The sequence below is a fragment of the Ambystoma mexicanum genome, chromosome 1p (genome assembly GCF_040938575.1).
Source record: "Ambystoma mexicanum isolate Mex_15411 chromosome 1p, UKY_AmexF1_1, whole genome shotgun sequence".
Lineage (NCBI taxonomy): Eukaryota > Metazoa > Chordata > Amphibia > Caudata > Ambystomatidae > Ambystoma > Ambystoma mexicanum.
In genome coordinates, this window is record NC_090921.1 from 140,994,247 (window position 1) to 141,014,983 (window position 20,737).

Genomic DNA, 20,737 nt, shown 5'->3' on the forward strand with positions numbered 1-20,737 from the left:
CCAATCAAACAGCCACCCTCCACCTTATTTACAGGCCCCCAGGCCCTGCACCATCCTTTGTCGGCAAAAAAACCACCCTCCTCCTCGACAATACTAAAACCAAATTATCATCCTAGGCGACTTTAATCTGGGACTTGGTGACCCAAAATATCCCATTGCACTGGACCTGGAGAACGTTCTAACCAACTTTGGTTTCACGCTGCACATTCAAGAGCCTACTCATACTAAAGGCAGGACCCTTGACTGGTTAGCCGGCTCCAACTGCAATATTAATGTCTTTGCCAAAACCCCCTGCTTATGGTCCGACCACCACATCATCACCTTTAATATTGAAGCCACCCCCTGTGTCCCGTCTCTGATAGCTCCAGACCTCCCCACTAGAAATAAAAGGGACATAACCAAGGAGAAAAACTCCTCCCTCTGCTACTCCCATCTCTTAATGCTGCCACTGACTCCTGTAATGATCCCACCGCCCTAGCAGACATCTACAACCGTAGTATGCTCACGGCTATAGACTCTATCGCCCCCATCAAACTCAGGAAGGCTAAACCACGTGCACACCTTAACTCCTGGTTCACACCACAGTTAAGAGTGCTCCGCAAAGCTAAACGCTGTGCCGAAAATCGTTGGAAAAGTCACCCTTCTGATGTGCATAAAGACGGCTTCTTCCTTGCATCGCTCACCTACAAAGAAGCCATTATCACTGTGAAAAAAGACTCCCTTAATAACCGTATCCTGCAAGCTGACTCGAACACAAAGGAACTCTTTAAGATCCTGAAAGAGCTTGAAACTCCAGCCACCTCCCCCGACACCTGCATTAAAGATAGTAAATGGTATGCCAACATTCAGTCAGCCTTACTGAATAAAATCTCTACGCTACAATCCAAAATTAAAGACAAACAAGATAGTCTGAAACTGGACAATCGCCCTCCCACCCCTGCATTAGCCCTCTCTCTAGACTTGCCTAATTCTAAACCTTTTGGCTTCTCAACGCTCACTATTGCTGAGGTGGAAAACATCATCTTGAGGATCAAACCTTCCAATTGCCAAGGTGATCCGTGCCCCGCTCCCATCGTTAATGAATCTGCCCACGATTTGGCCCCATTCATTACATCCTTTATCAACTCCTCCTTTAAAACAAGTATTGTGCCTGACAACCTCAAGAACGCATCGGTGATCCCATTGCTTAAAAAACCTTCCTTAGACCCAAGCATCCCACTAACTTCAGACCTATAAACACTGTCCCGTTCCTGCTCAAAATCTTAGACCGTGCAGCATACCTGCAGATCCAAGATTACTTGGAATCCAATAACCTTCTAGGTCTTAGACAATCTGGATTCAGTCCCAGACACGGGACTGAGACGGCTCTAATAGATCTCAAAACACAAATAGAAGTCTTGAAGGACAAGGGCAAACTAGCCATGTTACTTCTCCTCAATCTCTCTGCTGCATTTGATCTGGTCAATCACCAAATCTTATGCAGGCACCTCCACTCTGCTGCCCACTTCTCTCCTTCAGCCACGGCCTGGATCAAATCCTTTCTGAGTAATAGATCTATGCGGGCCTTTTCTTAGTCCGCAGCTGCAGATCCATCCCCAATTCACTGTGGCGTTCCTCAGGGTTCTTGCATGTCACCTACACTCTATAATGTCTTTACTAAACCTCTCTTTGATGTACTTGACTATCTGGGTGTCTCCTACACAAAATACACTGACGACACCCAGATACTCATTCCCATTACTGGAGACTACATAGTTGACACCAAACCCTGAATGACGTCTACCTGGTCAACCAGCAATGCCTCAATGATGACAAGACGGAGCTCCTCATCCTGGGCACTGCGCAACGCCTTAGCAAACTTGAGCCGTCCTACCAGTCGTTTATCATTGATGGAAATACCATCCAAGTTTCGAAAGACACAAAAACCTTAGGCTTTTACCTTGACGCCACTCTATCCTTATCTCGACAAACAAATGCAGTCAGATCAGCCTCTGCATACACCTGTAAACTCATCACAGCCTGTAGGCCATTTCTGACTACTCCGAATAGTGTCACACTAGCCAAAACCCTCTTTATGTCTAAAATTGACTATGGTAGCGCCCTCTACTTAGGAACTAGCCAAGAGAACCTGAATAAATTACAAATCACCCAGAACAACGCTATCAGAGCTGCCTTAAACATCCCTCGAAACCACAACATCTCTTAATCCAGAACCAATCTACAGTGGCTACCCGTAAAGCAGGGAATTTCACTGAAATCACTTGCCCTCACGCACAAATGCTTGGCCAACTAGGCCCCCCGTACCTCTGCAGTCGGCTATCCCGCCATGCGCCTACCTGACCTCAAAGAACCGCCCAGACCTACTGTTTATCGATCCCTAGGTTCAAACTTCAAAAAGCGGGGGAACAAGCTTCCCTGTCCTTGCCTCCGAGGCAATGGAATGCCCTCCGTATCACCATCAGATCTGAAGATTCTTTCAACGCATTGAAGTCCAAAATGAAATCATGGCTCTTCAATCAGCATTGAGACATACTCTGCACACCACAGCCCTAGTAGCATCGGCCCACTTATCTCGCCTGCTGTACACTTGTGTCTCTATGTCTCATGTAAAACATTTGCTCTGTAAATTATGTATATTGATATACTCGCTGAGTAGCCTTTGCTTAATTATGTATGTACATTTGCTCCGTGCTTAAAATTATATATGTATATATGCTCTGTATGTAACTCTGCACAAGTTGCGCCCTGATGCCCCCGGGCCTGATGGTGCGCGTTACAAATAAAACAAATACAAATACTGTCATTCCTCCCCTTTGCACTATCATTTCTGCACTGCTTACAACCCCTTGTACTAGCATTCCTTCGCCCGTGTGCTGTGACTCTTTCCCCCTTTTGCTGTCATTCCTTCCTGTCTGTGCTGTCATTCCTTCCCATTTGTTCTGTCATTCCTCCCTTTTGTGCTATCATTCCTCCCCCTTGCACTGTCATTACTTCTCCCGTGTGCCACCATTCCTTCCCCTCTTGTGCTGTCATTCCTTTCCCTGCTTGCATTGTCATTCCTTCCCCCTGGTGTTTTCATTCATTTCCCCTTGTGCTGTCATTTATTTTCCTTGTGCTGATTGCTCTGCCTGCATTGTCATTCCATCCCTCTTGCACTGTCATAACTTCCACTCTTGTGCTCTCATTCCTTTCCCTGCTTGCGTTGTCATTGTTTCCCCTTTGTGCTCTTATCCCTTGCCTCTTGCTCAGTCATTCCTTCCCTCTTGCTGTCATTCCATCCTCCCTTGCTCTGTCGTTCCTTCCCCTTTATGGTGTCATTCCTTTCCCCTTGCACTGTCATTCCTTCCCCCTTGCTTAGTCATTCCTTCCCCTTTGCGCTTTCATTTCTATTTCCCCTTGAACAGTTTTTCCTTCGCCATTGCGCTGTCATCCCTTCCCACGTGTGATGTTGCTCATTCATTCTGGCTCTGTCATTCCTTCTCCCTAGCACGGCCATTCTTTTCCGCCTTGCGCTGTAAATGCTTCCAACCCCTTTTGCTGTCATTCCTTCCCCTTTTGCTGTCATTCCTTCCCCTCTGCACTGTCATTACTTCCCCCTTGCACTGTCATTCCTTCCCTCTTGTGCTGTCATTCTTTCCCTCCCTTGCATTGGCATTCCTTTCCCCTTGCACTGCCATTCCTCCCCCTTGCACTATCATGTCGTTCCCCCTTGTACTGTCATTGCTTCAAACCCCTCGTGCTAGCATTCCTTCGCCCATGTGCTGTCACTCCTTCCTTTTGTGCTACCATTCCTCCCCCTTGCACTGTTATTGCTTCCCCCTTGTGCTACCATTCCTTCCCCTCTTGCGCTGACATTCCTCCTCTTGTGCAGTTATTCCTTCCCCCGCACTGTCATTCCTTTCTCCCCTGTGTAGTCATTCCTTCCCCTTTGTGCTATCATTCCTTTCCCCTTGCACTATCATTCCTTTCCCCCTTGTGCTGTAAATGCTTCGAGCCTCTTGTCATTCCTTTCCCCTTGGGCTGTCATTGCTTCCAACCGTTTGCCCTGTGATCCCCCCCTTGCAGTGTCATTCCTTCTCCCCTGTGCAGGTATTCCTTCCCTCCCATGTGCTATCATTCCTTCCCCCTCTGCGCTGTCCTGCATTTCCCCTGCGTGCTTTCATTGCTTCCAACCATTTGTGCTGTCATTCCTTCCCCTTGCGCTGGCATTTCTTCCTCTTGTGCTGTCATTTATTCCTTCCCTTGCGCAGTCACTCCTTCCCCCTGCGCTCTTATTCGCCCTTGTGCTGTCAACACTTTCCCCCGTGTATTCTATTTCCTTTTCCCTTGTGCTGTCGTTCCTCTCCCCTTGAGCTGTCATTCCTTCGCTCCCTTGCAGTCACTCATTCCCCCTTGCACTGTTATTCCCCCTTGTGCTGACATTACTTTCCCCCTTGTATTCTATTTCCTTTAGTCTTGTGCTACCATTGTGATGCTGGAAATGCATCGGAGGGACAGGGCCTCCGTATCCTTATCCTTTACTGCTTTTTATCGTGTGTTCTGTCGTGTTTTCCGCGCAGGAGTTCATGTGGGACTCCTGGCGGTGCAGCTCTCTCTTTTGGTTTGGTGAACGGACCCGTGGGATACCCTTATGGCACCCATGGGTGGGGGTACAACCCTGTGCCCTAGTGTATGTTTTTGGGCACCTGTTGGTGGCCCACAGAGCAGGGTATGGGCTTGTGGCAGCTCCATGCTGAAATCGACAGGTGCGCGGAATATCCTCCATTTTGGGATACCCCGGCCCTGCCATTGGGATCAGTTGATTCCTGACAGAAAACAAGATGGCCCCTGTGGCCTCTTGCTTTCTATTACCCATTACCTTGTTTCCCAAAGTCCTGGGAAACCCTGACTCTGTCCCTTCCCCCTGACTGGCTGTTGGATGGAAGTGCCATATATGGTGTTGTTGTGAAGGCCCGGCCAGACTAGCTGGAGCCTTCCCGGTGATGTATGTTGTGGGTACCTCCTGTTGGTGGGACCTGGGTGAATAGAGTGTGTGACGTATATGCATTCTGTGTTATGGGTGTCTAGTATCTGGTGGTTGACACAATGACTGAGACAACCCTGCCCGAAACCGGTATGAATGCAGCTTGGAGTGTTGAATGGCTCGGTACTTGTCCCAATACACATAACTGGTTGTGAGTGTCTGGAGAGAAGTGAATGGCCTGAATACCTCGTGTGCCTGATTGGCTGCCTGCCTGCATGAATGCCCGTAGTCATGATTGGATGCTTGAGTGTGAGCCAGCGGAATGAATGGGAGATCAACAGTATATCTGGGGACCTCTCACTGCTAGGAATCGTGTTCAGAAGCTGAAGTCCACTACGACGAGTAACTGGAGTAACTGACGCTTGACCTTGAAGCCCTGCTGGACGAGAAGAATTGCTGTTGCTCTCTTTCACAATCTGAAAGCAGTTGTGCCTCCAAGGACTGACCCAGAGAGGACCTGGTAAGGCGCCCTCTTCCCGAGCTACGAGGGACCATCGTGCACAGCTGATCTTTGCCAACGCTCCCTGGTAGACAGACCTTCGACAGGCTGCCGACCGATACAGGGATTGCTGCGGAACTCCAATGAGACGCCACTGTCGACGACCGCCGCCGCCGTTCTCCCGTTTGCCTAAGAACTTCCATTGATCATCGGACGCTGTCGTCTGCATCGTCATCCGCTTGTCTCCCGCTGGAGAAGGCCCGACCGTCAACACGCCGAGGAGCGGGTTTCCCGTCACCTAAGGACCACAGAGACGCCGACGACTCAACGCCCTTGCTGGGCCACAGTTCTTCATCATCTCTTTGCGGTCCAGAACTATCGTCACCGAGGTGCCCCGCATGCCTCTTCCTTGCAGGACGCCAACGCTCTGTCGTCGACAAGCACCGCTAGGAACGAAGCTGTCACTTCCCTGTCGTAGTTCCACCTGTTCACCGTCGGAAGTTCGACGACCCGTGACTCCCGCCTTAAAGGGAGGGCACTCAAGAAGGGACGTCGATTCCCCAACACCGAACGCCAAGTTCCCCGACACCTCTCGACGATCCGTGGCTCCCGCCTGAAATGGAGGCACTCAAGAAGGATCGGCCGACGCATCGTCGGAGACCTCTACTCCACCAGGTACATTGTGGGGGTAAAACCTTAATAGGAGGAAGTAAGACTATCGGACAATATATGGACTGGGCTTGTGCTATATATCTTTATTTACAGGTTTCCCAGGTGGGGGGGGATCTCCACACAGAACTGTGCCTAGTAGTAGGGTTCAGCATTCTGCCTATTGTTTCAACCATCTTACGTTCCTGCCTATCGCTATTGCTGGTTTCCTCGTTATTAATCTGTGTGACATTTTAACCGTACAGTTGATGCACTTTAATGAGATTGGATAACATTAGTGGTACCACTTTAGAATTGTATATATTTATCATTATTGACTTCCGAGTACAAAGTGCGTTATTGTGATCGTGTACGTACCTTTGAATATTAATTATATAAAGACTGTGTTTTCAGTAATACAGTGTGTGGACATTCCTTTGTGGGGTTTCGGGGACTACACTGTACTTAAGAACCAGCCCGCATCACCTCCTGAGAACCTAGGCCTTGATTGCTCGTCCATTGCTACCTTATAGAGAATCTTGGCTGGGGTCTTCTGTGCCTCTCCTCTACCATATAGAGAGCAGAAGTACAGACACCCCCTACCAGTCTTTACAACCATTCCTTCCTCTCTTGCGCTGTCATTCCTTTCCCTCCTTGCATTGTCATTCCTCCCCTGGTGTTGTCATTCATTTCCCCTTGTACTGCCATTCCTCCCCATGCGCTGTCATTCCTTACCTCTTTGTGCTATCATTCCTCCCCTTGCACTGTCATTGGTCCTTCCTTGTGCTGTCATTCCTTCCTCTCTTGCATAGTCATTCCTTCCCACTTAGCACTGTAAATCATTCCCCTCTTGCGCTGTCATTCCTTTCCTCGATTGTGCTGTAATTCGTTCCCCTTGTGCGGACATTCCTTTCCTCGTGTGCTGTCATTCCTTTCCCCTTGTGCTGTCATTCTCCCCTTGTGCTGTCATTACTTTCCCTTTGTATTCTCATTCGTTCCCCTTTGTGCTGTCATTCCTTTACCTCGCAGTCATTCCTTCCCTGTCATTGCTTCCACTGTGCACTGTGATTCCTTCCCCTCTTACGCTGTCATTACTTTTGTCCCCTTGTGCTGAAATTCCTTTCCTCTTGTGCTGTCATTCCTTTCCTGTGTGCTGTCATTCCTTTCCCTGTATGCTGGCATTCCTTCTCCCTTGCCCTGTCATTCCTTCTCCCTCACAATCATTGCTTCCTCTTCACAGTCACTCCTTCCCCCTGGTGCTGTCATTCCTCTTAAGCTGTCATTCCCCCCTGCGGTGTCATTAATTTCCCACTTGCATTCTCATTACTTCCCCTTTGTGCTGTCATTCTGTCCCCTGTGCGTGGTTGTTCCTTCCCTCTTGCGCTGTAATTCCTTACCTTCCTTTCACTGTCATTCCTTTCCCTGTGCACTGTCATTCTTCCCCCTTGCACTGTTATTCCTCCTTCTTGTGATGTCATCCCTTCGCGCTGTCATTCCTCATTGCTTCCCCACGCTAATTACACTTACATTGAAGCGTCGGAAGCGGCCAGATCACGGAGGCTCTGCTTGGCTTTGCTTGGTGAACGCGAGCTCCGAATCGGGTGCGGCTTGACGTGCTTGACGTGCAGGAGAGGTCCCGCCTAGGATCTAGGACATTTCCTCTAATCGCGCGAAGGAGAAGGCCCGGCTGCGGAACCTGTCTGACGAGCCGAGCTGTGGAAACTACCTCGCGGGAAAGCGGCGAAGTGCCGCTACCTTTGACACGCCGGGGCCCCGTATTGTTTGGGAAGCGTGGGAGACGCAACTTTGAAACATCCGTAGCCAGCCTTTCCCTGCCTTGCCCTGTCTGTCTGCTGCCGCCTACTACACACAGGCTCGAGTGCTGCCGTATCCTGAGAAAGTTATTAACCTCTAACCAGGTAATTGGCAGCTGACAACTGCCGGCTGGCAGATCAGGGGTTTAGTAGGTAGCCTGGCTCACGGAGAGGCGGTAATACAGAGGACTGCAATATGAAAAGAGGGTAGGAGGTTCTTCCTGTCTACCTCTATTTTGAAATTGCTGTAATACCTCCACTGCTTCAATTTTCCCCATTAGGTAGCAGAGTACTGATTAATTTTGAATTAGCGCTCATTATATGTCGGCATCGGAAACGGCCTCTGTGTAGTACGACAGTAATCAGTCGTTTCGCAGCCACCTGAGGTGCGGCTTGATGCTAGGTCCTCTCGTTTCATTTCCGGACCTGAACGCGGATCGCGGACACTAATTGAGCAGCGCTCCAGCTTCAGGGCGCTCGGCTACGGGATACGGGAAGCCATATGGTTTCTGTGGGCGCACTGGAACAGTAGTTGCAACACCTACGCCCTCTTCCCACGCGTACAGGGGGCGACACCGCGGGATTGGAAGAGGATACCAGCGTTCCTATAAAACACTAAGATATAATTAGACGCTGAATCCGGATGATTAGGGACAATATTTGTTGAATTAAATTATTGCCTCTCTTCTCCCGAAATTTGTCTCAACTTTATCTATTGATCTTACTTAGTGACTATACCCTTGAACTGATGGCACCCTCTAAAAAACCTTCTATTTCCAAATACAATCTAAGGGAAAAGAAACAGGAGGCAGCCTTGGGACCTATAATGGAAGAAAATAAAAGTAAGAGAAATAAAGTCAAGAAGGGAACCCCTGTTGATCAAGGAAAGATCACAGGTTTTTTCCCTTTAAATGCGCCAGTCGATATTAATTCCACTGCCCTGGAGACACCTATGGAACCAGTGGTCAACATCTCTAATTTGGGCAGTTCACTCAACTTTGAAGACATCGACAATAACTCTCTTTTAGATCTGTGTCTGAATATCCAGAGAGGTATGACTCCCCAGACAATAACCCCTCTGGAAAATGAGAACTTCTCAAAGCCTGAGAGCTTAGTTAAAGAAGATGGCAAACTGCCGCCTCATGATGGGTCATCGGTGAGATTATCAGCCTCACCTAATCTAGTTATAGACACATCATTGGTAACTGGCACAGAGAAAACCAACAGTAATTTCCTATTAGTACCAGAAATTGCTGAACTACGGGCATCGGTGGCATCGTTACAGTTTGCATTAAAAATATTGCTGCGGATGTCTGGGCGAATATTGGCAAATACAGATGCTCTGATCAGTGACCAAGAGCACAGACAGAACCTGGCTGAGGAGGCGGAAAATAACTTAACTGAAGCCATCTCAATAGCAAATGAACTGCATGAGCCACAAACCATTGCCCCAAGCATAGAAACATCCAAACAACCAGAGATATTGCCAGAGACACTGCCTCCACGCAAGCAGCGTAAACAACGCAAGAGGGATAAGCTAGCATCCTGCGGAGCTAGAACCAGTAGTCGGGGGGCGTCACCTCCGGAGATGGGGAAGCCCATTCATTGCTCTAAAAAAGCAAAAAAAATAGCTGCTCGGGCAAAGAAACGGAAAGATCTAGGCAATGGCCGTCTAACGAGCTGGTTGATTGCTGGGGATACAGAAGCCCCGGACGGGGTGGACGAACTTGAAAATACAACGAACGAGTCTATATTTGAGGACGACATCGTTCCAATAAATACTCCAAAAACAGCTAGCAAACATGGAAGTCCTCACTGCTCTGTATTTTCAACATCAAATTCTATAAAAGAAAATGATACCGTTTGGGGCAACCGTACCTGTATTATAAAAAATTTGTATCAATCTGATAAAGGTACCTGGCTCTCTCGCTCTGAATTTTTGAAGAGATTGTTTTCTGTCCCCCAATTAAGAGTATTACAATCTGAGATTTTTCAATTTTTAGAGCCTTTGACTGGTACATATCCCAAGGTATCAGCTTTACATTGTAAATTTATATCCACTGCTCAATTATTAAGGACCTTCAAAAAAGAATTGACAATGGTGGATATCGAGATAGATGCTGAATTGTTGTATAATGAGACAGGTGGTTTTGAATCGGAAGCTGTGACCGATAGTTCGGCCGTTGCTTGTCTTAATATACCAATTGGAAAGAAGGTGGACATGACAGAAGTACAGTCTGTTTTGAGATGGCTGACAGAGGCTCTCCCCAAGGTCACAGCCGGACATTGAAAATTATTGCTGGCTTCATGGAACTGCAGGGGCTTTGCCCATCTCCTAAATGAAGATGGACCGATTGCACAACTATCTCATTACAATTGTATTTGTCTTCAAGAGACTTTGGCAATGAATCCTCTGTACTTGGATGGTTATAATGGTCATCAGGTACTAGCCAAAAGAGGAGAAAGAGGACGGCCCTATGGAGGGCTATGGATTGGGATAGCTAATTGGCTTGGTTCTAGAAAGCTGGACGTGAAACAAGAGGAACAATTGTTAGCAGTCGAAATAGTAAAAAATAAGGAGAACCCTGGTAAACTGCTAGTTGTCTGTCTGTACAATCCCCCTGGGGCAGTGTATAGAGAGTCCTTACAGGAAGCATTGCATGAGCTATTAGCCAGTTGGCTAACCATTGAAGGAAATGTGGATGTGTGTGTAGTAGGAGATTTTAATACCCATATGATAGGAGGTGAACAGAGAACAGCCAACCTAAAGATATATCCTAAATGTGCCATGGAACATCAGAAAGTAGAGAGTGAAGGATTAGATTGGGTATATTTTTTTCGCAAATGGGATCTTGAGATGATAAATGGTCGTACCATAAGTGATCATCCGGGTAGACATACTTGGAGGAATGGAGCAATGGTTAGCACTTTGGACTATGTTTTCGTCTCGCCAAGCATGCTCCTATCAGTCGAAGATATGATGGTAATCCCTAATAATTGGAGCGACCATGCAATTTTAGCATGCTCTTTTGACAATATAGAAGTTCGTACCCAATTTTGTATGGTAGGGGATATAAAATTAATCATGCAGGGACCTGCATTCGCTGGTCGGATAGGAATGTACTACTTGCTACAGAAGCTCTAAATAAAAACTACTACCCCAATATAGAAGAATTCATAAAGATGTCTATTGGTGATGTAGAGAACTGGATCTTCCAGTTCTCGGATAAACATGCTGCAACGTCTACCGGTGGTATGATCAGTGACCAAACGAAATATCCCATTTACGACAGATACATTTGCGATACTAAAAGAACATTAAGAGCTAATCTAAGACGAGCCAAGAAAACTAGTTTAACTTGGGAGATATATACTTTAACATCCAAGAAATTAAGGAATAAATACCGGGCAGATATCAAGGCAAAGGGAAGCCTTGATAGAAACAGGTCCTGGCAAAGGCTGGTGCAGACTATTTGTTCTAGGAAATCTAGTAGTATATGGTCACTCCTTAATGAAGCCAGGGGGAACAAGGCTCGGCAGTTAGCAAACCCAATATCTAGTGTTGAGTGGACCAGGTTCCTGGAAAAGCGTAATGTAGATTCTAAATATGATGAGATGACTGAGATAGGTAAAATTCCAACTGACCCTTGTATAGACATCTCCTATGAATCCATCTTGTCTACGATTAAAGCATTGAAATCTTCCAGAGCACCTAGCCCAAATGGACTGGCCAATATTGTAATAAAGAGCAATCCGGAGTTTTGGGCTGTAGTAATGAACATTTTGTTCACAAATTCTGAGCACAGGAAAAATTCCAAGCTCTTGGCAATCGGCCATTCTAATTCCTATATTTAAAAAAGGAAACAGACTGGATCCCAACAACTACAGATTACTTTCTATGTTAGACAGTACTAGCAAAATTTTCGCCTCACTTTTATTGAGAAAACTCCAGAAATGGGTTGATCAGGCCAATATATTGTGTAAATTCCAATGCGGCTTTAGAACAGGGTATTCCACTACCCACAACCTTTTAGTTGTGGACTATATGCGCAGTAGGGCCCTTCAAGGTGGGCAACCCCCCCTCTATGCTCTCTTTGTAGATTTCAAAGCCGCATTCGACTCTATCCCACGAGAAAAACTCTGGACGAAGCTACGAAAACTAGGTTGCCCAGTTGATCTTTTGTATTACCTTAGGCTACTACATCAGAATACTAAGGTGAAATTAAAATTAGATCAGGACGGTCATGTGTCGGAGGAAGTACTACAGAATAGAGGGGTTAAACAGGGATGCATGACTGCTCCACTTGTATACAATCTATATGTTCACGACATCCCTTTACAAATAGCTACTGCAAAAAATTGCCCTCCCAGCATAGGTAAAACACCTTGTTTGGTTCTCGCATATGCGGATGATATAGTTATATTTGATCATACTATCAGTGGATTACGACGCTCGGCAATAGCCCTTTGGGAATATTCTGCACATAACGGGCTCACTATTAATGCGGAGAAGACACAAGTGATGAGATACACAAGTATAAGATCTTCACGTGTACTGCTTCGCATTGATAGTGTGGAAATTTCATATGCCCCGGTATATAAATATCTTGGGATAGAGCTAGAACCCAAAGGCGACTACTCTATATGTAAACGCCACCGAAAAACAAGAGCAGCACAAATTACTGCCCTTTTCAAAAGCTTTACAACTAAACAGGGGGGCTTTACTCTATGGGGAACCCGTCATCTTTATATTCAGGTTTTTTCCCCCATGATAGTTTATGGCCTTGAATCCCTGATTAAAATGGATCTGGATTGGCTACAAATTGTGGAGGGAAAATTCTGGCGAAGGATCCTGGGACTTCTGGCTTGTATACCTATGTCACTATTAAGATTGGAGCTGGGGCTTATATCATTAAAAGCGCAGGTATTGAAAAAGAGAATGGGATTTTATTTAAAAATGGTGAATGGCAAGGGTAATGCCCTACTAATGTCATTCTCTCTAAAAAGTAAAAAGTAAAATTACTTAAAGACATCTGTTGGAGACATCGTGAAGGGTCATATACTGAAGCGATGCAATCTCTTATGGGGAGACGGTTAGAGTTGTGGGACTGGCTTGAAAATGTTGACCATCTATGCAAGCTAAAAAGATATAGCTTTGTGCAAAATAGATTATACACATATAAGAAGCCGCAGACATATCTGTCGCTATGCCCATCTCTTAGGCTCAGGAGATTTATATTGCTACTAAGAATTGAATATCTACCCATAAAGATGACTACAGGGGTGATAGATAAGCTACCCAAAGATCAACGCTATTGCCGTCTCTGTAAGAATTTGGAATATTTTGAGACAGCTAAGCATGTACTCACGGAATGTTTGGCACTGACAGATGATATAATTACTCATCTGGGAAAGCATGTACATAATATGGAAACAATTGGGGACATGCTTTTCTGGAATCGCTGTATCAACACCAACAGCATAAGATTGCTAAAAGCACTTTATTCCATTTGGTTAAGGGTAGAAGCTAAGTTGGGTATATCTATATAATGTTTGCTGGGAATTGGCCAGGTTGTGCTCCTATACGGAAACTGCGATATTGCTAAGTATATCATAAATTAGGTGAGTATGGCCATGACTAGGAGGCAAAAAATGATTAGTACCTCTGGTCTTTATGGTTGATGATGAATTATAGAGACAGTGAATGAATTATTATTATAACTTTTTACTATTTGAATTTGAATTTTTTAATGTATATATATGTTATCGTATTGGAATTTTATTCAATGTATGGTTTATATGTGTAAAGTTTATTATTTAAACTATGTCACATTAAAATTATTTATTATTATTATTATTATTATGCATTTAAGATCAGGGCAGGTGCTATATTACATATCTCTCAGTTCACATGCTTTAGGAGGGAAGTCACCCACCTTGGAACTAATTCATTCACCCGCCAAGCTTCCCACCCTTCCATATATTAATTTTGGCTGTTAGGTGGCGCTGAAAGCGCTACCTATAAAGCCGAAACTATTGTCATTAAAATAAGAGCTTTAACATGAGATCTTGAAAGAGGGGCTTTGGATGTAGGTTTGTTGCAATGCTTTTGAATGCAGGTTGGCAAATGAGGATGATACATGGTAGTTTGACTAAGTGTCCTACCCATTTAATGCCCTTGCTTAGTGAAATCTATGGGCATTTCCTCCCATTTCCACCCTTTTTCCTTCCAGCCACACCTTCTTGTGCACTCTTTGGCTCAATTTCTACTTTGTGGTGGATTTGTCAGACATTTTTACTTCCAAAATGGCAACGTCATCTGTTAATGTTTTTTTAAAGTTGTTTGACTTGATTGATGCTTTTTAAAATATTTACTGTATCTTTTAGGTTATGTTCCATATGTTAATGTAATTGGTTTTCCAAATAAAGAAGTTTTGTTAAAGATACGCGTTTTATAAAATGGCTGTCAAATTGTCCATATACTGATTTGCGGGTGGTGTTGCAGTGTCTCCTGATGTAAACATGACCTGATTGCCTGTGCAGATAATGATGTCAGGAGGATGCCATTGGTTCTGCAGTCTGTGTTTCTGTACGGAGGGCAGCCATTTTCTTTCAGCATTCTATCACTCTTGCTGTGATGGAGGATGGGATTTGGAAGGGGTTTCAGAAAGCCCATTTGTGGGAGGAAAGCCTATTGTTTGTATGAGCCACCCCAGACACTGAATTTCTTTTTACTAATGTTGCAAATATGCCACGACGGTGGATTAATGCTATTAACCCGCCGCTACAACCTATTTGCAATGTTAGTTAAAAAAATTGAAAGCCGCAGCCGATTTTCACTTTATTTTACTAACGTTGCAAATATGTTTCGTCGGCGGATAAATGCCAGTTAACCCACTGCCGGGACCTATTTGCAATGTTAGTTAAACTAAGTGAAAGCCACCGGTGCCGCCTTTCACTTTGTTTTACTATTGTTGCATATATGTCCCGGCAGCGGCACTATGCGATACACAATGATTTTGCTGAAAAATTGCCAATACCATAACACTTTGTGCAAGGAAAGGTACAATCAAAGCAGTATGCCTTTATGATGGAATGGTTTAAGACATCCAGACTGCATTGATAAACCAAGCCAGAAGTGAGGGTCAACGATCAAAATTACATTTGAACAAATCCTTTAAATTGGCTCTCTGCCTGGCTGCTGTTGGCTGGATGTTACCATTTTCTGCAGTTTCCTCATGATTGCTCGGTTTAAAGGTGTTAGGTTTTGCTTGAAATCTTCTCAGTTGTCCCAATTCCACAACAACCTCGACAGTGGGTTCCCTTCTGACGTACATAAGAACCCAGAGAAAAGAGGGGGAATGCAGGCACAACAGTTTCACTACAGTAATTCAAGTCTTTGTTTCTTTCTTAAATAAAATGATAAATGATGATTCTCAGGAGCTGGCTAATTCAAAAGATCCAGAGGCACTTGGACCCAAACAAATACTAAACCAATAAACTGTGTATAGAACCCACAGCTAAACCGCCGCTCTCACAAATTACTCCAAATGGAGTTACTCAAAGCTCTGTTGAGAGTACTTGTATTTAAATATGTATTCTTGGAAATCTTGAAGAAGATATTCATTCAGTAATATGTCGTAAAGAAAGAAAGATGCTGTAGTTCTTTATGATGCTTATCAAATAATTTTAATTTCCCACAGTGGAGGAGGCCACTTGTCGCCTCATATATGATTGAGCTCTAATTCCAATGCAGTTCTGAGACTTACTCCGTCATCAGGGCGGAGCCCTACATATTGATATGTATAACCAATCAAATTTTAAATGCACATTGATCAATGTATTCCATATAAGCAAAATTAGAAATATAATGGTACATACCGAAATAACACGTGGTGTAAATCAGGCAAATCGGGGAGAAAACAAACAATGTGTCAACTTCTTAGAATAGGATTCATGGAGCATGCTAATAATACTGCTAGTAAATGTAAAAAGTGTACACTACCTAAATTGTTGGAACAATAAGTTCAATTTCAATGGTATCCCAAGGGGAGAAAATCGTGTGAAAGCACCCATTTGGTAAACTGTAAAGAAAACATATACACTAATGAGGTACCTTATTCCAATGTAAACAAGCTCTCATGGCTTGCTATGCAGTCTCTTACTTTGGGTAAATGTCGCAGCCCATCTAGGATAAACGCAACCAGTGGGTTCTCACAAGATAAGATGTGTTGTGATCTCAAAGGAAAGTGCTTTAACTCTGTACTAATAGACAAAACCACGCTATTAACATGTGGCAATACTTGGAATTGTAGTAAAACGGAGTGTGCAACGCTGCCGCTTACCTGTCAAAGCAGGAGCTGGTGTTTGAGATCAGACAACACGCGAGAGCGTGGGTTTAGTCTGTTAACATATAATTGTTAGGGAGATGGCAGAGACACTGCTTCATATAAATAGAGATGAAAATGCTCACAGGTCAACACCACGTGAGTAAGCTTGCTCAGTCTTTGATAGGCTCCTACTGGCATAGGAGACGGTGTGCCGCATTCCGCCGCCCTTCGGGTCAGTCTGTGTTAAGATGGCGTTCCGCTCGCCCCACAGAGCTCGCATCGACAATCAATTCTGTTTCCCTTGCAGTGTTGAAGTATGCCATGTTTTTGGCGTTGGCTATCCTTTGCCGAATTATCTTGAAAGCCTGTTGGCACTCCCTTGGCCACTCGAATACTGTTTGTTGCTTCGTTAGTGCTCACAGTGGCTCACTTACTGATGCAAAGTCCTGAATGTAACGGGTGCAATTGCTGACAAGCCCTAGGAAGGATCGTAGGTCCGAAATTTCGATGGGTGGATCTGCCTCAGTGAGTGCGGTTACTTATTCAGGATCTGGTGTATGGAATATGCCTGGAAGATCTCGGCAGCTGAGGACACACCAAAACTGAGGCGTTTGTACTTGTAGAGACCTAGGTAGGTGACAAACGTGGTTACATCATGACTCCTTGCTCAGTTCAAGTTGGTGGTATCCTTAATTTAGGTCCAATTTAGAGAATACTGTAGCACCATTTAGTAGGTGTACCATGTCGGTGATGCGGGGAGCTTGATGACATTCTCTCAATATGGCCTTGTTTGGTCGATGCATGTCCAGGCATATTCTGATGTCAGATGAGCCCTTTTTTTGCACTGGCGATACCCAGGGTATGGAGCCTTCTGCCGGTTCTATGATGTCTGCGTCTAGTAGCTTGTGTAGTTCCTCCTACACTTGTTTTTGTATGTTTACAGGAATTCCGCAGTAGTGTTGGGCTACTGGTGGTACCTTTGGGTCAATGTGTAGGTTGCTCTGCCGGTCCTTGAGTTTGCCCAGGCTGTTGAATAGTGATGGGAATAGATGCTCTATTTTTGCAGATGGGTCGAGATATTTGTGGGCCATGAATCTGTAAAGCACATGTATAAGATCCATGTCTATTGCGGCTTTGCAGCTTAAAATGCAGCCACTATCTGTTGCAGCTTCCAGGACATGCATGGGTATTTTCTTTGTGCTTTGTACCTGCACTGTGCCATGAAGTAGCCCTTGCAGGGTAGTGGGGTTTCTGACCCATATGGGTAGATGTGTACCTCTGCTGGTCGGAGTTGTGGAGCATGGGGCAGGTTGTTGTAAACCTCTTCACTGATGAAGTTCACTGTGGCTCCGGTATCTACTAGGAATTCAGCCGCCATGTCATTCATTTGGAGGAGCAAAATTGGGCTCTGTTCTTTGGCTGTTGGGTTTCCTAGTGCGTAAAGGTAGCCTCTCTTCTGCGGTTCTTCTCAAAGGTTCTCCTTTTTCCATGTGTCTTCTTCTGAAGATGCGCTGGATCTACTGTCCATTTGTGATTGCTCGACTAGGTATCAGACATACCTCCTGCGTCTTCTCCTGGGCCTAGACGTTGTTGATATGCTCGATCTCCACTCTCCTGGTGCCCTTTCTTGTGGTTCCCCTTCTTCTCTCCTGTCTCTGTGCCTTCGGTGAGGTGGCTTATAGGGTTGGCTTGGAGTCCATGGGGGACTTTGTGTTCTTCTCTCTCTGCCCTGTGGTGGTCTTCTTCCATTACCTTCCCTTCTTGCTTGGCTGCAGTACATGCAGCATACTGCTTTGAAATGATTGTTTCCGCCGCACGTCGGGCATTGTTGCCTGATGGCCGGGCATGTGACCTCATGTGGGAATTCATATCCGCACTTGTAGAAAAATGGTTCGCCATTGCCTTTGCATGATTGTGTCATGTCTAGTACGTGTATACTCTCTCTTTTTCCGTGTGATATTTTATTGTCACTCAAATCCTCCACTTGAAGTGCCAACGCTGCATCTGACTGTGCTAGTCATAGTTTTTCTTCTAGGGATCGAGGTTTTTATAGTAGCATCTTTCTGAAATCAGCACACTCACATCCAGCTATGATCTGGGATCTTAAGGCTTCCTCATTCGAGTAATGATTAAAGTCACAATGTTTTAGTTTTACGCAGAGCCACATGACATGGGTGTCCATTGATTCCCCTTTTATTTGCTTCGTGGTGTGGAAAATATGTCTTTTGTAGTCTACGTTGGTGTGCAGCGTGAAGTAGTCGGTGAGGGCTGGCTTGAGATTGGTGTAAGTGTCTGTCGGCCTAGTGGGGAATTCAACAATGTCTCGTACGTTGGGGCCTTTGGATAATGTCAGAAGACTGTTTCTTTTCTGCTTCTAGAGGCCCAATGGCTTTTATGTAAACTTCAAAATCTCTCACCCACCTTTTCCACCTGGGGCCTAAACTGATGGTTTCTGACAGGTCAAAGTGTGCGGGTAGTTGTGTGATAAGATTGTCCTGCAGGCGTGAAGGTAGAGCTGCCGCTAAGCTAATGGGGACCGTTAGGTCTTCTTCTTCAGACATCCCGCTGAAGCTTGTTGTGGCCTTTGGAGATGATAAGGAAAATTGGCCTGATGTGTGTGTGGAGACCACATGCTGCCTACCCCTCTTCTGGCTGAGATAAGTGCTGTGCGACCTTCCCCTGTGGTGCTGGGTGGTCTTTGCCGGCTGTGGGGTGAGGCCTTTGGAGTACACGGTTTGGGAGGACCCTTCCTGGTATGACTGACCTTGTGATTGCTGTGAGCTTTTTCAGCATCGTGCTGGGTCCTGGGGTGCTTTCCTTGCCACGGTGCGCCATTGAATCTGTGTTTACTAGATGATCTACACAGGCCTTCCTACCCCCGCACGTGGGCTCCTGAGACTGAGCTTTGACTTGCACGCACACGTGCGCCTTCCGGGCCCTGGGTTCCATGCCCTGGCCGCCTCCAAGGCCTCTGCACCCTTCTCTGACATTCGTATGGGGATATAGGGATGGCGGGACCACCGTGACCACACGATCCTCTTCTACAGCCGTCCCGCTGCAGGTATCAAATTTCTTTCCTCGCAGGGATCAAGGCAGGGCTAGCAGGACCGTCGCGACCATGAAATCCTCGCCTGCAGTTCCCCGTAGCTGTGTTGCTCTCCAGCAGGGACTCACACCGCAGGCGATCAATGCAAGGCGACACCAGAGGAGGATTCATACATGCAACTTTATTCCTCCTTTTCCTCTACATTACTGTCCCTCCCCTTCCCGCCCCTCTCCTTATCCCATGATCCCGTTCCCTCTCCAAGTGACATGGAAGCCGCCTTCATGCGACGTCACAGCCACCAGATAGATTTCTAGACTATTGCAATTTCAGAAACAGATTGGGTAAAATTTGTCATCATTACATTTAGCTCTGTCAGCTAATACATCTCTGCTATGAAACGGGAAAAGTACTCCTTGAAAGGCGATGTCACTGCCTGAACAATTAAACCTTTAATTGGTAAACCTAAACTGTTGCATGCTCAGGCGCCTAGATGGTCTGTGTAATGGTGTGATTAAGCAGGATACAAGGGTCTGGGCTACCGTACTGTCCCGGCTATATTGAGCGGTGGGCGTGAGAGGCTGCTTACCTTATTCTTGGAAGCAAAGTATATTAATCCAAATATATAACAAGCATTGGCAATGCCAACAGTTTGGGCTTTGTGGAGGCATGGGAAAACGACTTGCTAGACACTGCCGTAGTGGCATTAACTGCCGATTGAAAGGGTGCAGGTGATTAAATGGTGCGAGTACCTGGGCATCTAATACCAGTGCCTGGCAAAAGCCGAATGCCTATACACAAGCCAAAACTGTTGGCTTCGCCAATGCCCATACACAAGCCAAAACAGTTGGCTTTGCCAATGCCTGTTACAATGGGGTCTTACTCGCCCAAAACAAAATGCTCCTTTTTCACCTGGCCTGTGGAATTCAAAGGTTGCCTATGACTTAACAGTAGAACGGCACAAGGAGGCACCATGTTGGTATTAAAACCATACAATCGGGCCACACTGTAAGGAAGGGGTGTAACAAATTGCACTTTCCCTAAAGTGTCTTAATTTTAACCCACCAACCAATTGAAGAAGTGGACAGGGCTAGATCTTTCAGGAACATATATAGCATACATATCTAACACGTCTAAATCTTTAACTCACTGGCCTAGGAGAACGAAAAAGTAGATTGAGACCTAAGGTATGACTGTGGCAATAGTTTTCCATCACTTGCCAGTGGTCAGATGTTATGTCTCTTGACCTTCCTTCATGAAACCAGAAACTTGTATAATGTATCAGGGAATGTTGCCAGTTTTATGGAGTCATGAGGACCCTAGTGCTGTAAATTCTGTATGTGCATATCTCTCAACTCGCACGCCTTGCAATTAGCTGACTCACCATCCAAACCCATACTCCAACCCTCCTGATTTATGGGGGAGACAAGCGATTTTGTA

At 45.5% G+C, this 20,737-nt stretch overlaps 1 protein-coding gene across 4 annotated transcripts in view; it reads left to right on the forward strand.

Moving 5' to 3' along the window:
* FBXO24 (F-box protein 24) overlaps positions 1-20,737 on the forward strand; it is a 1,263,390-nt gene that overhangs the window by 200,924 nt on the left and 1,041,729 nt on the right. The gene's annotated exons all lie outside the window — the stretch shown is intronic.